Below are 15979 nucleotides of genomic sequence, written 5' to 3'. Positions count from 1 at the left end.
AACGTTAAAGCAAACCTGGCAACAAGAAGGCCTCATGGTTCAACGATGATCTTAAGAAGTCCAAGAAACTCTGCCGCTCCCTTGAAAAGGCCTGGAAAAAAGACCCAACCACTAGCACCAAGGACGCCTTCAAAAACGCCACCCGCACTCACCACCAACTAATCCGAAAGGCCAAGAAAGCAGCATTCAAGGATCGACTTGACAACAACGCCCACAACAGCAAGGAACTTTTCAACATCGTCAAGGAATTTTCCAATCCCTCGGCCAACTCCAACGACATCACCCCCTCTCAAGCCCTCTGCGACTCCCTAGCCTCATTCTTCCACAACAAGATTGCAGACATCCACAACAGCTTCGACGACCAACCCGGAGACCAACCCACCCAACCATTTGCTGAACATTCTCCCCCCGTGAACACCCTCAACGACTGGAACCTAATCTCCACTGAGGACACAATCCGCCTGATGAATTCCATCCACTCAGGATCCCCCACAGACCCATGTCCTCACCACATCTTCAACAAAGCAGACTCCGTCATAGCACCGCACCTCCGAGACGTCATCAACTGCTCCTTCAACTCCGCCACCTTCCCGGATGACTGGAAACACGCCGAACTCACCGCCCTTCTGAAAAAACCCACAGCGGACCCCACCGAACTCAAAAATTACCGCCCCATTTCGCTCCTTCCATTCCCGGCCAAAGTCATCGAGAAAGCTGTCAACAACCAACTCGCCGCTTTCCTCGAAGCCAACAAATCCCTTGACTCCTCACAATCTGGCTTCCGAGCAAAACACAGCACTGAGACCGCCCTCATCGCAGCAACAGACGACATTCGAACTCTACTAGACAAAGGAGACACAGTCGCCCTCATCCTCCTCGACCTCTCTGCAGCATTCGACACAGTCTGCCACAGCACCCTTTTACAACGCCTCAATAACATCGGAATACAAGGAAAAGCACTTGAATGGATCACCTCGTTCCTCACCGGAAGAACCCAGAGAGTCCGCCTTCCACCATTCAAGTCCGAGGCCACTGAAGTCATCTGTGGAGTACCACAAGGATCCTCACTCAGCCCCACACTCTTCAACGTATACATGAGCCCCCTCGCAGCCATCGCCCGCCAACACAACCTCAACATCATCTCTTACGCGGATGACACTCAACTAATCCTTTCTCTCACCAATGACCCCAGCACCGCCAAAACTAACCTACACGAAGGAATGAAAGAAGTTGCCGAATGGATGAAACAAAGCCGTCAGAAACTGAACTCAGACAAAACAGAAGTCCTCATCTTAGGTACATCCCCCTCTGCATGGGACGACTCTTGGTGGCCGGAAGCCCTTGGAAAAGCACCCATCCCGACAGACCACGCACGGAACCTAGGCGTCATCCTGGATTCTTCACTCTCAATGAACAGACAAGTCAGCGCCGTCTCCTCATCCTGCTTCAACGTTCTTCGCATGCTCAAAAAAACATTTCGCTGGATCCCCACCGAAACCAGAAAAACAGTCACCCACGCTCTGGTCACGAGCCGACTGGACTACGGAAACACCCTCTACGCAGGTACTACCGCTAAACTCCAGAAGAAACTCCAACGAATCCAAAACGCCTCAGCCAGGATCATATTAGACATCCCGCGCAACGAACATATCTCTGGCCACCTGAAAGACCTCCACTGGCTACCCGTCAATAAGAGAATCACTTTCCGACTGCTAACCCACGCACACAAATCACTCTACGACATCGGACCAGAATGCCTCAACTCACGACTGTCCTTCTACCCCCCCCCCGCCAACTACGCTCTTCCAACCAAGCCCTCGCCACTGTACCTCGCATCAATAAGACCACCATGGGAGGCAGATCCTTCTCATACCTGGCTGCCAAAACGTGGAACTCACTCCCCGCTGACCTTCGCCTTACTCAGAACCACCTAGCATTCAGAAAGCAACTTAAAACGTGGATATTCGACAAATAATCCCCCTCCCCTTCCTAAGCGCCTTGAGACCCTCTGGGTATGTAGTGCGCTATATAAATTATCTGACTTGACTTGACTTGACTTGACGATTTTATGGGTGTTTAAAGGGAATGGCAGGTAGTGGCCAAAGGGCCCCTTACCTGGGATGTCTACACCCTCTATTATACCCACCTCCTGTGGGAGGGGGCACATAGTTCTAGCCCCTCCATCTTCAAGATGATGGGCACTGAAAAATGTGTTTCACCTTGCCTCCAGCACCCGAGAGATGGAATTGGCAGAGGGGGCACACCTACTACTCTAATTTGAATTTCCCACCTTTCTTGCTGCCAAATGGGGGTAGGGCAAGAGGGGGCCTGCTCCTTCTAGCAGGAGAGGCTGTGGTCATGTTTCATAGGTGGCAAGGCCTTTGAAGCTTCCCGCCATGGATGGCTCTTCCTGACCGGGGAGAGGTGAGTACACCTTTGCCCATGACAGTCTTTGTTCTCTACCTCTGAATGTGCTGGCTTTCATCCCAGGAGGTCAGAACTCTGTCTGGTGGTGCCAGGCTGTCTAAAACCAGTCGGTGACCACACTAAGGATTGTTAGGTTTTAGAGGACCTCCGTGTGCAATTTTTAATATATATGACACTGGAATCTGTGCAGGTTTCTTAAAACGAGATGTTTGGTAGGAAACGTCCCCTAATACGGTGAAGCCATCTTGAGCTGGGGTACTGGTAATGGCAAGTGCCCAGCTCATGTACTCCTAATGGCTTCCCTGTTCACTTACACTATCCAAGAATCAACATGGATCTTGTAGGAGCATATGTGCTCAACACCTGTAGTAATAACCACAGATAGTGCAGGTAAGCTATGCCAAAGGTGGTTAGAACACTCTAGTCTTTCAGCTGTTTAAAGAACACTTTTCCACAATTAGCGAGAACATTTATTTTTCTACATTTCTTCTGGGACCGTATCCTAAAAGAAACAAAAGATTCCTTCCCACAGGAACGTGCAATTTGCAGTGAATTAAACAATATTCAGAGAAAGAAGCTGCAAAAAGAATTTACACACTTTCTAAAAGAATGTACTTGTTATTTTTTTTTTATTATTATTTTTTTTTTAAAAACCTTTATTTGTAAAATGCACAATACACAGCGTCTGCCTACAACCCCTCGGGGCCGGCCGCTATGACATATAGGAAAAGGATAAAAAAGAACCAATAGGACAGAACGCCGTTAAAGCAGTCTCTGAGCGAAGAGTATCGTGTGGAACATAGAACCATAGCATGAGGATAGAAAAAGGTTTAATTTTATGATTTTGTCGAATACAATTTATAAAACTACGAAGAGAGTCGAAGCTAATCACTGACCAGGATAGCTATCATCATTCAAGGGGCACCTGGAAGGAGGCGTGATAGAGGAAGGCATTTGTCAGAAAGCAATTGACCACAATCAAAGAACTAGAACCAACCGCTATGTCACATAACGATACGATATAATAAACTCCCTAAGAACACTGAATCCCGACCCCAAAAGAAGCAAAGAGGAATAGAAGAGAGAGAAACAGAAGAAGAGAAGAAAAAGAAAGAGGGCCATAGAAACAAAGAGAAAACATAAAACACATCCCATCCCCCCACCCTGCATACCAGCGGAAGGCCACGCCCCCCCCCCCCCCCCCCCAATAGGCATGCCTGTCGCCCCAAGAGAACCCCCAAGTGGGAAAGAGAATATAGAGAGTGAGAAAAGACCATTCCAATCTCCAATTCTCAATCAAGACGGGAGGAGGAAAGTTCAACATACTCCCGGTCACCACCGGCCCCGTAAGCATCCCCCACCCCAATTACCATCAGCACGACAGAAGTAGTAAGCAATACTGTAGGTGGGGAAAGTCATTTCCAAGCGTGCGAAGAAATCAGACAAAAAGCAGTCCCATCCTAGTCCCCGCCCGTCAATGCGTCCATCACACTAAAGAAATCGCCTAGCCCTGGCCCGATCTTGGGTGACCCCATGTATCCACCCCCTGTGAGAAGCCACAACCGTCGGAGAAAAGGAGAAAGCCCGCCTCAGTGAGAACAAAGAGGCAAAATGGCCGCACTCGATGATGAAGAAATGTCCAGGGACAAAATGGACGTCGCCAGTCCCAACCAGAGCCGACACATAGAAGGAGCTGCATTTTCAATATAATAACTCTTTGCATTGCAGAAGATGTCAATGTCTCCATTGAATAGGCACAGTATAAAAGGATAGTCGGATGTTGTAGCAGCAGCCCCCGGACTCCGTGAGCGAGGTTGAGTGTCGCACCGGGGAGAGAGACACTGTAGCAGCGCCAGGGCAGTTAGATCGCAGCTCACACTCTGTATCCTCGCGAAGTTGCTGTTTAGTCACACACTCCCGCTGCAACAATGTATCACTGGCAGGGATCAGCGGAGGCTGGTAGACATAGCGAGGAGAGAAAACAGGCAAAGTATAGCACGATCCAGTCACAAACCCATCCAGTTTCACCCTCAACAGTCTCAAGTTTGCATGCCACTCGTCCCGCAGTCGAGTAAGAGCACGAAGCACAGATGCGCGGGTAAATGTCTGTTGATCATTCATTACTCCCGCGGTACGAGGTGCAGTAGACATGTCCGCTTCCCAAGCGGGTACGAGCTGGGTACACCGGGCAGGAGCCGAGGCGCCGTCCGACATAGTTGTTAGGGGAGCCAGCCGTCTTGATCCTGCCTCCAGGGACAACAAAGGATTACCGGCGAGATCAGCGCTATGGTGCGGCAATCAATCCCTGCGGAACAGGACAAGTCCGCAATGGTGGACAGCTCATATCGGGGCGTCTCTCTCCGCTCGGCACTGGCAGAGGCGAGGCAAGGAAGGAGCCCCGGTGGCCGGGGGCACCTCCGACACTGGAGAGAGCAAAGCGCGGCTCACCTTCAGAGTCCCACAGATGAGGCGGTAAAATAGACTCCCAGCTGGCCAGCAGAGCCCCCAACACAAGCGCCCGGAGGAAACGACCACAGAGTCATCCGACCAACACAGGATGTCAGCGCCGTTTCAGATCGATAAGCCCCCGCAGCTGCAGCAGAGACAGGCGGTGCGCTGTATCTCGGGTCCCGGGTCCAGGGCTAGGAGAGGAGTCGGCGTGTATCTCGACGAAACCTCAGGTTAGCAAACAGGTAGGGACATCGGAGGAACACCAGTTGAGTCAGGAAACGTTTCCAAACATCCCGCTGGTACGTAGTAGCAGGATAGTGGACAGGATGGCTGTGCGGGAGACAAAGGCTCCGGGAGCCGGGAGACTACACGTCCGTCTCCGCGGCCATCTTGGCTCCTCCCCAAGAGAATGTACTTATTAAATCACAATTTGTCCTCAGCCTTAGACCTCCTGGAAGGAGACCTGAATTTATTACAACACAGATAAGCTCACTTAGGGGCAATGATACAACTATCTGGGCATTACAGACACTTAGCTCGGGTTTTGTCCCTTAACAACTTCTCAATGAGACAGCCATGACACTTGCACAAAGAACATTGTCTTCAAAAGAATCCATATACACTCTATTAAGTATAGAACAAGTGGAAGACTCACCATTTATAGTCCGTGACAATCCACGTATTTCCTGGCTAATACACTGTATTGTTTTGCCCATTACAATGTTTCATTTTGACGGCTGTCAAAAATATAAATCCATTTGCTGGTATGAAATTATGCACACGTCACAATTATTCCAGTCATGGAAATATCCTTTCCCCCACATCTGTTTGAATGAAAATGAAGACGACCCTTTGTATATCAGGACAGCGAATTGCAGAAACCCTCTTGAACACTCCCTTCTGTGTGACACCAAATCATTGCATCGAATGCTTAGCGTTTTGAAGCCAGTGTTAAGTTGTGTTTTATCAGTTTCCCCCATTGCATCCATTCCAACACATCGTGAACTTCCGATTAAAGGTTCTCATTTATTTAAAAAAAATGTATTGCTGTGGTTTGAGGCCCGGCCAGCCATACCTGATAACAGTTTCAGAAACAATGCAGTGCTGTGGAAGGGCCTTGTATCCTCTGCCTCAATATATCTTCTATCCATTGGCCTAGTACATGCATGAAATCTGTGTGTTTTATTTAAACAAGCTACTGGATGTTATGCTGCAAAAAGAATTTCCTTTGACTTCAGTGATTGAGGTTTATAATCTGCAAACATCCAGAATTTCTTAGGAAATTCAGAGTCTGTTACATACACAATACCCAACGCATTTTGCAGATATCATTCAAGCAATATTTAATTTGAATGTGACAACGGGTGTTGTTCATCTTTTTAAGAACATTGGGTCTGGTGACTGGATTGAAAGCAGTATTATGTTTGATTCCGTCATTTTTTCATTCTCTCTTTTGCAGCGTTTACGGAGGATTTGCAATCATCATAATGCTAATCGGTGTGGCATCATAACCTTACTCTTGTCCCGACAAGGAAATCAACAACGTGGAGTAACATATCCAGCTGAACGATACTGCGGAGAGAGACTAGCAGGATACATGGGACATGCTTGGCTATCTGAACTCAGCGAGCACTGGATGCTCACATTTCATAAAATGGATGATAGACACATAAAACCTGTGCTCTGGTGCAGAAACTGTACAACTGAAGTCATCTTGGACGTACATCTGGAACAGCCCCGGTGCCTTATCTAGATAAGGGAATAGTTATTCAACCTCTTCATGAGCACCAGAAACAATGCAGAGCATTGCATCTGTCCTTCTACAGGATACTTTCTATGGAACAGCAATATCACCAGTTGCTGATCAGGGAGTCCACTCCTTATCCTTTACGACAGGCAATGTCTTTTTGTTGTGAAGCTTTGTCAGTGTTGCAGTTGAGGTCCTTTTAGTAAAGTAGAATCTACCTCTATGGTAACCCCCACTTACTGCCTGGTGCTAAGCTGTATTTTGACTAGTCTGGCTGGGATCCTGCTAATCAGGACCCCAGTATCTCTGCTTTCTCCCTAAATTGTTGTGTTGAGTACTTAGGTGCATCCCATATTGGATACTGGGGTACCCTTATCAGCCCCTAGTATATACTACCAAGGTACCCAGGGCATAGGTACCCCAGAGGTTTCCCATGGGGTGAAACATGTATGATGCCACCCATGGGGACCATGCAAAATGGAACTACAGGCCTGCCATTGCAGCGTGTGTAAGTTGGTGCATGCACCATTTAATGAAGATATAGGTTTACTATATCTAAGGGTCACTGCACTTAAAACCTATAAGTGACCCCTATAGCAGGCCTTTGCAATCCTGAAGGCAGGGTGCTTGGTTCTAAGTGAGAGGGTGCCCCTGCATGAGCAGGACACCTCTGCAGCCTACGAAGTCCATTCTCCGGAGTTGTCAGTGAAGCAGCCATATACTATATAGAGTGGCACCGCGTAATTACATGATTACCATCTCGAAAACGGCGGCAACGAATCCTATCATGTTTGGTATCAAACATGTTGGAATCATACCCCCACACCTTGATGGAGGTATGATTTCAGGTACTGTAAAAGGCCTCCGTCAGGCTCTCAGTGTTCTCGGTACCAGTCTTCTTGACCCAGACAGCACAAAATGGTAGTTGCCTACCAGAGACACATTTCTGCCCTCCTGCTGCAGGGCCAAGCTCAAACAGAGGAAGGTGGATCAATAGGCATCCTGTGACAGGGAGGTGGACCTCCTACCCGACAGGATTTAGTACATCGGGACCGGGTGGGTGCGCTTGCCAGTGGCAGAAAGTCTGCATGAGGGACACACTTGGTGTCCCTGTACATAGTGCAGTTCAAAAAAGTTCTGGGAGCCGTTGGCTTCCGGTCTGGTGTGAAACTGGACAAAGGACATGGGAGTAACCTCCCCCCTGTCGAGACCCCCCCTGGGAGGGTTCCCTGATTCTTCCCAAACCTTTCCCTAGGGTACTTAAGGGCTTACCTGGGTGTAGGTCCCTAGATTTGTCGTGGGATAATATTTAGATCAGACACCACTGCACTTCTACGGTCTGGGCATGCTAGACTTCTTTTGGGCCTGAATTGGTCTCCCTTCCAGTCTGCTGCATTGTCTGTGCATCAAACAGGAACTTTCCAAGTCCTGTGAAGCATCAAAAACACCTGAAGTAATCTCCCTCGGAGTGAAGGAGTCACTCCCCTGCATTTGCAGGCACTGCAACTAAGTCGACCGGTCTGCTGATCCTGAGCTCCTCCGGACTCCGTGGGCTCTGCAACACAAGTGGTCATTTTCCAAAGCTCCAAACGCCTGCCCTGCCCTCTCACCTAGTTTGAGACCCGTATCCCTTGTGGAGGTTTCAATAACTGAACTCCATGTGCACTGCATCTAACTTGCAGTTGCAAAGGCTTGTTGGATTTTTTGCAAGAAGATCTTCGGGATCCAAGGAGACCTAACCTCGAGCACCTCCAGTGACAAGAATCTTCAGCCACAACGAACCATGTGCATCGTGCCTGCATCTTTTAGTGAGCTGCTTTAGGTCCTCTTGTGACTCCAGTGCCTCCAGCCTGTGGGTCTGCTTGAGGTTCACACTTGTTTCTTTTGGGCTCCGCTGATTACTTAGGGTCTGCCCTGGCTCCCCTGCCTTTGGTGAGTCCCCTGGACCTTGCTGGTCCTAACGTAGCTCCTTCTTTGATTCCGGGTGGTTTGCCTTTGCCAAGGCTTGTTAGTGCTCCCGCCGGACAACGACCCCCTCAGCACTCCATATCCTTCGTGGGGTAGCTAATTTATGGCTGCTGGTCCTCCTCAGCATTGCCTGGTCCTCACATCTGCAGAGTCAAGGTCATCGTCATCCAACCTGCAACACCCGACATCGGAGGTCATTTGTCCTCCAAGTCTCCTGGTCACCCCTGAGTAACATATCTCCTCCCCTCTGCTTGCAGGTACCTCTCATCAAGAATTCCTCCTTGGATTCCACCAGACACTTTCTCCTTCTTCACCATCGGCACTTTCTTGAAGTCCTCCATTGGGTTTAACGGCGGTTTCCAACACCGCTTCACAGTAATGCACCAGGCTTGCCTGGTATAGGTAACATGGGAACTAGGGTATCTACAGGTGGGGTGGCTCTCCAAACTTCTGTCCTCCACAGGGTTTCTTCAGTGTCCACTGGGAAGGGTCCTTAATCTTTAAAAATCCCACCACGACTTGCACATAGAGTTGTACGGCGCACGCAGTGGTGTTTCCACACTGCACACGCACTCCGTAGGGTCCCTGTTTACTCAGCTTGGGTGGGTCATTGGGGTACCAGCACTTCTACATCCTCTCAACATTGTCTTGACTTGAGGTGTGGTCCTTATACCACTTTCTTAGTATATGGTTTGGTCCCCCCTGGGGCCACTGTGTATTCTGTGCTATTTACTGTGTTTATTTGCTAAAGTAGTTGTGTGCATTGTGGTTTTCTCCATGTTGGAGATATTGGAACGTACTAGAGAGTATTATATAATAAATACATATTTTTTATAAATACTTGGTGCGGTTCTTTTTCACTTAATCCATACTACAAGATTGAATTCTGGTATAACAAGCTGTTTTACTGTCCTTCTGGACTAAGTCTGAAGGCTGCTCTATACAGCTACAACTTAAAGAGCTTTCTAAGGTTGTCTAAGACCTCTTAAATCACAAGAAGGGTTGTCTGGACTGGTGCAAGGTGCCCACAGTCCTAACTAATGCAGTCCTCCCTTCTGTAGTCCAGAGGTCCAGCAGGCCAGTCCTCCTTCTCCAGATGTTCCTTTTAGGTCTTTCAGGGTCCACAACACCAATCCAAGGTTCCAGAATATCTGAGTTGCTCATTTGGAAGTTGGGATTACAAGACCCACAATGTACCTGGCCAAATCCTTAAAAGTCTACTGAACACTGTCCAGCTGGGTTCTTCTTGGTGGATATGATGCAGGTGGAGCTCTTTGACCTGCTGCTTTCAGGGAGTCCTCTCCTAAAACTTTAAGAGTCAGGCAAAATCCTGAAGCCCAAAGTGTGCAGCAGGCACAGTCCTTCATAGTGCAATCTTCCAGGTACAGTCCAGGGGTCCAGCAGGGCTATCCTTCTTCTTGTTTCTTTCAAACAGGGATCTAAGTTGCTGGGCAGCTCTCCCATATTTATCCAAGCTTCTGCGCTGGAAAATGTTGGGGCACCCCTGACCAATGGGATGCAAGGTGGCTCTCTCACGATTTCCACTTCCCCTGAAGTTTGGCAGAATCTTGGCCCAGAAAGCACTGTTCTTTAAAAACCAAAATAAAGAAAATCTCTCCTGGAGCGTAAGGTCTGGCTAACCCAACCTACAAAACTGTCTACTTTTCCTTACACTACCCCCTTCCAGCCGCTCTGCTAATTTAAAAACCGGGGCTCCCATCTGACTTTGGGTGCAGGAAGTGGGGGCGGACCTGGGTCCTGTCTTAGATGTCATTCTCTCTTTGAAGACCACTTTGGCTACCCAGGCCCCTTTCCGTCCTGTGCTTGGCAGCTGCAGATCTCCTCCAACCGGATGTCTCCTTTGTCTAACTTAAGGCCACTTCACACCTCATCAGAGTAGTTTGGCGCATCCTGTCATAGGCCGGACAATCAGGAGAGGCAGCTCCAGGGCCAATCAGGCGAGGCAGCTCCAGGGCCAATCAGGCGAGGCAGCTCCAGGGCCAATCAGGAGTGGCCGCTCCAGGGCGGGATTTTGGCTCACCAAAAAGCAAGGTCTATAACCTTTTTTCTGTCGTAGTTATAATAAATGTAACCATTGGCAAGTTATTTGATTTATTCTAATATTTTGACATATTGAAATATCATTTTAGCTCCATCCTGTCAGTAGTTTTTATTGAAGTTAAATAAAATCCTCCCATGTTAACCTATGGAGTTAATGTGCAACAATGGGGGAAACGAAATTGGCCGTTTGCCCCTCACCAGGGCATATAAAACATCTTTTATACAGTGGCGACCGGCATGGCTCGCGGAAGGTGGGTGCGAGGAGGGGGCTGCGTGGGTCACAATAAAAAAAATGTTAAACACCTTCCCGCCAGGTCCTGAGTCTGTGCTCCTGCTCTTGTCTTCCAGGAACGAGAAGCACCAGGGTTCCCACACTCTCCGCAACCAATCACAACTCTGCAATGCAGCATTGTGATTGACCTGAGCGCAGTGATACGGCGTGTGATTGGTCTGAGCTCAGAGAGGGGCTAGAGGAGTGGGCATGTTCTCCATGCAGTCTATAATGCAGCCTGCGCAGAGAACAGGAAAAATGTGCATGACTGTTTAGTGTGGCCTGGGAGGGTTGGCCAAACAGTCATTGCGCACTTAGGAGGGTTGTACCCTCCTCCCCTGCTCTTCAGCCCCGCCCCGTCGCCTCACGCCAGTCATTGCGCACTTAGGAGGGTTGTACCCTCCTCCCCTGCTCTTCAGCCCCACCCCGTCGCCTCACGCCAGTCATTGCGCACTTAGGAGGGTTGTACCTTCCTCCCCTGCTCTTCAGCCCCGCCCCGTCGCCTCACGCCAGTCATTGCGCACTTAGGAGGGTTGTACCCACCTCCCCTGCTCTTCAGCCCCGCCCCGTCGCCTCACGCCAGTCATTGCGCACTTAGGAGGGTTGTACCCTCCTCCCCTGCTCTTCAGCCCCGCCCCGTCGCCTCACGCCAGTTATTGCGCACTTAGGAGGGTTGTACCCTCCTCCCCTGCTCTTCAGCCCCGCCCCGTCGCCTCACGCCAGTCATTGCGCACTTAGGAGGGTTGTACCCTCCTCCCCTGCTCTTCAGCCCCGCCCCGTCGCCTCACGCCAGTCATTGCGCACTTAGGAGGGTTGTACCCTCCTCCCCTGCTCTTCAGCCCCGCCCCGTCGCCTCACGCCAGTCATTGCGCACTTAGGAGGGTTGTACCCTCCTCCCCTGCTCTTCAGCCCCGCCCCGTCGCCTCACGCCAGTCATTGCGCACTTAGGAGGGTTGTACCTTCCTCCCCTGCTCTTCAGCCCCGCCCCGTCGCCTCACGCCAGTCATTGCGCACTTAGGAGGGTTGTACCCTCCTCCCCTGCTCTTCAGCCCCACCCCGTCGCCTCACGCCAGTCATTGCGCACTTAGGAGGGTTGTACCCTCCTCCCCTGCTCTTCAGCCCCGCCCCGTCGCCTCACGCCAGTCATTGCGCACTTAGGAGGGTTGTACCCTCCTCCCCTGCTCTTCAGCCCCGCTCCGTCGCCTCACGCCAGTCATTGCGCACTTAGGAGGGTTGTACCCTCCTCCCCTGCTCTTCAGCCCCGCCCCGTCGCCTCACGCCAGTCATTGCGCACTTAGGAGGGTTGTACCCTCCTCCCCTGCTCTTCAGCCCCGCCCCGTCGCCTCACGCCAGTCATTGCGCACTCAGGAGGGTTGTACCCTCCTCCTCTGCTCTTCAGCCCCGCCCCGTCGCCTCACGCCAGTCATTGCGCACTCACGAGGGTTGTACCCTCCTCCTCTGCTCTTCAGCCCCGCCCCGTCGCCTCATGCCGGCTGCTGCAGCAGAAGGACAAAATAAAATGACGTTATTATCATTTTATTTTTTCCTTTCTTTTCCTGCTTGAAGGCAGTGGGGCGACGCTCATCCATGCTTAATATTCGAATACACCCTCCCCCTGGGGTACCTAGGGGAGACCTTAGCGGTGGTTTATAGGTAAGAATAAGGCACATTTGGACAAAAACCTATGTTTGACCCAAAAATAAAGTATATAGGTCTCATGGTTGCTGAAATAATAAATCATCACTGCAACGCATCCAGCATTTTCAAAAATGTTGTCTGGAAAAATTCGGCCCTGGACTGCAATGTCCACCCAAACTAAATTACTTCTCTAATGAGACAAAAACAAAAATGAATTTCTATGCACAACAATTTTTCTACGGAGGTATATCAGGGAGCTGGGATTATAACGTGTCTGTTTGCTTTTTTCATAATATGCTTTATAATTGTTTTAGTCATGCTAAGAAACAAATTATCCCTGTAGTAATAAAAACTTTTACTTAAAGGTGTGCAATCCTCTGGGTAAAGTGTGTGTGATACTGTGAATAATAAATGTAGGTTTGTTATTGCTACCGCATTGCCCCATATCCCTTCATGGGATCAGGGGATTGTTAGTAACCCAAGTTCACATGTGGCATCCGTGGGTGGGGAAGCATGCAGTGGTAGCTGGTGCATAGAGGCGAAAGTAGCGTTGCCTCACTAGACTCGGGACGAGTATCGGGGAATGTTGTGTTTAGATTTAGATTCCGTATGTATTTCCTGATTCATACCCTTATATAGGTAGAATTCACATTGCCCTTATATAGGCATAGAAATTCAGTCCTTATTTAGGCATAGCCCATGCTTCCCAAATACAGGCATGGCTACTTACATCTGTTCATCTACTTCACAATGAGTTCTGGGAAAACCAGACTCTTAAGCCGCTGGGACTTTCTCCTTGCTTGAATATTGATTTCTTCAAGAACTCATTTATTATGCATGAACATCTTCATTCATGATGTTCATATGCCCGACTTTTACATCAATACTGGCATTCCTAAACACCTTCAAGGTATAAATATACCTTCACTTCTAATGGCAAGGCACAGTGCGATTCGACTACCTACTTGCATGTGGCTCGCCACAGCAAGTCCCGAAGGAAGTCATCTCCCCAACTGACGCACTGACCAGATGCTGTCATCCTCCTCGCCGAGAGAATAGCTCCAGTGTGTCTGACTCCCCTTGCAGGGTGTTCGAGAATCGAGTCCTGGGAAAGAGATACCAACCTCTCTCATTCCAAGGTATAGAGCTGGTTAGAACCTAGAGAAACTTTTGGCAACTCCTTGCGAAACTAAACCAAACTAAACTATAGCTGAAACAGCAGCTACTTCTTCCCTTGTACTAGACTTAGGTTAGGTACACTGGGGTAGGATTATGTAGAAGCACCAGTTGAGTATTTTAGCCTGTGTGATTTCTGTATGTATTTTAACAAATATATGCCATAGCTACACAACATGCTATTACAGTATTATTTTATCTTACTGCCAACGCTGTACATTTTATACTTCGCATTCTGTCTTACAATTGTAGCAGATCATATCCCTTGATTGATAAATAAGACTGTTCAATTAACCCCTTTTATTGAAACGCCCATCTGTGCACCTCTGTAGAAACGAAGCATGCACGATTGACTGAAATGGTTATCCATTGTGTCCATGACTCAGAAGACATTGTTCCGACTCTATGGGAAACTAGGGATTAGTCTCTGCGGTTGTCAGAGACTAATCCCTTCTTGTTCATTCAAGAAAGTTTCTAGTGACCTCTGAGTTAGCTGGCAATGTCCCATGACTGTAGCAGCGCCAACACAATATTCTGTACATTATTTCACTTTATCACAATAAATGGTTTTGATGTAAAAACCAAACAAACCAGCCGAACATTTGATTTCAGGTGAAAACAATGTGGGGTGAAGTGATAGTGTAGCGTGGAGTGAAATAGTATACATCAAAACCATTTATTGTGATAAAGTGAAATAATGTACGGAATATTGTGTTGGCGCTGCTACAGTCATGAAATAATGTAAGGTAGATTGGAAGTGCGCTGGTGCAAGACTGTATTGTGCATACCATAGCAGAGAACAGAATATTGTGTTGGCGCTGCTACAGTCATGGGTGAATTCTTCTAGTAAAGGCGTGAACACAAACTTAGAATAATATAATGTTGATTATATGCGTTGTTGTTACAGGCTGCACTCACATATATATATATATATTAAATCATTGCAGAACCCAAGCATCATTTATTTACGGACAAAAAAGACATTGGGATTTCACCCACAAGGGCGGCAAACAAAGTGGACTTCAACTCCCAAGATGCTTGTAGTAACTCCCATTGGGGCGGGAGTAAATCAATTGAATAAATGAAGCACGCTTGAGAATGGTTTCCCCATGCCTCCGAAAAGCCACTGAAGAAAGGACTTTTCGTCCTGAAACGCGTCTGGTACGATTTGGAAGATGTTTAGCAATACTCCAGAGGAATGTATTTTGCTGGCAAGATGCTATTAAAGAATAAGAGAGCCGAATTTCAGTGTTCGTGAGGTTCCTTCCGAAAAGTTGGGTTTTGCAATGATTATATATATATATATATATATATATATATATATATATATATATACACACTCTTTTTTTCAAAGTTTCCCGGGGGGAAACCCCCCCCCACGTACCCTCCTTGTTACAGTTGGCCTCACTCGCTCGCCACAGTGCACTCATCCCAAACTTCTACGCACACCACTTTCAAATGTCACCAGCCGCCACTGGAAGCACACCTTGTAGGGTTACGCCAAAGTCCTCACTTACGCAACATAACATTTCTATATGTCGCTATCTTTTTTCTTTATTTTCTATTTTTTTTCTTTATCCTTCTCTTCACTCTGGTCATGTTTTGTACGTAAATGTCAGGAAAGGGAAGACATAATGTTCATGGCTCTTTAATTAGAACCATGATGATGATGACAGATTCTGAAAGGACATAGTTTGCAATGTGTTGGTTCAGTAGTCAAGGCAGCTATGGTTATGGTCAGAGCAGGTAAGCTGTGCTATCGTCATCCCCTCAACAGATGTTATGCATCTGCAGTTACCGCTCTTGTGGTTTCTCCTTGACACCAGGCAACAATGCTAGATCGCTGGAGACTCGAGGTGGCCTGTTTGATCCCGGGATCAGACATGGGCTGTGCTCTGAGTGCCCTGCAGCTGGAAAGAGTGCACGCAGGTGACCGACAGAGGGCAGTGCATTGATCTACATGAGATAGACTAAGCAGTTGAACTATAGGTTTCTGAAAGTTCTCAGGAGAATAGGAAGGACCTCTTTAATCACAATGGTAATAAAAAAGCAGACAGAGGTCACTTTGTCAACATAGGTGGTGAAAGATAGCTGTGCCCCCAAGATGGCGCCAATGGAACAGGAGTGCAGGTACCGAGATCTCCGTGCCACTGAGGGGTGGGTCAGATTGTTGAATTTCCACGGTCGAGTGGTGTCAGCCTCGTAAGTAGAGGGGCAGAGTGAACTCAAGTGTCTGTCCA

This window comes from Lissotriton vulgaris, chromosome 3_1, assembly GCF_964263255.1.
Source record: "Lissotriton vulgaris chromosome 3_1, aLisVul1.2, whole genome shotgun sequence".
Classification (NCBI taxonomy): Eukaryota; Metazoa; Chordata; class Amphibia; order Caudata; family Salamandridae; genus Lissotriton; species Lissotriton vulgaris.
The sequence above is the reverse complement of the archived record's forward strand: the minus strand, read 5'-3'. Positions refer to the sequence as shown.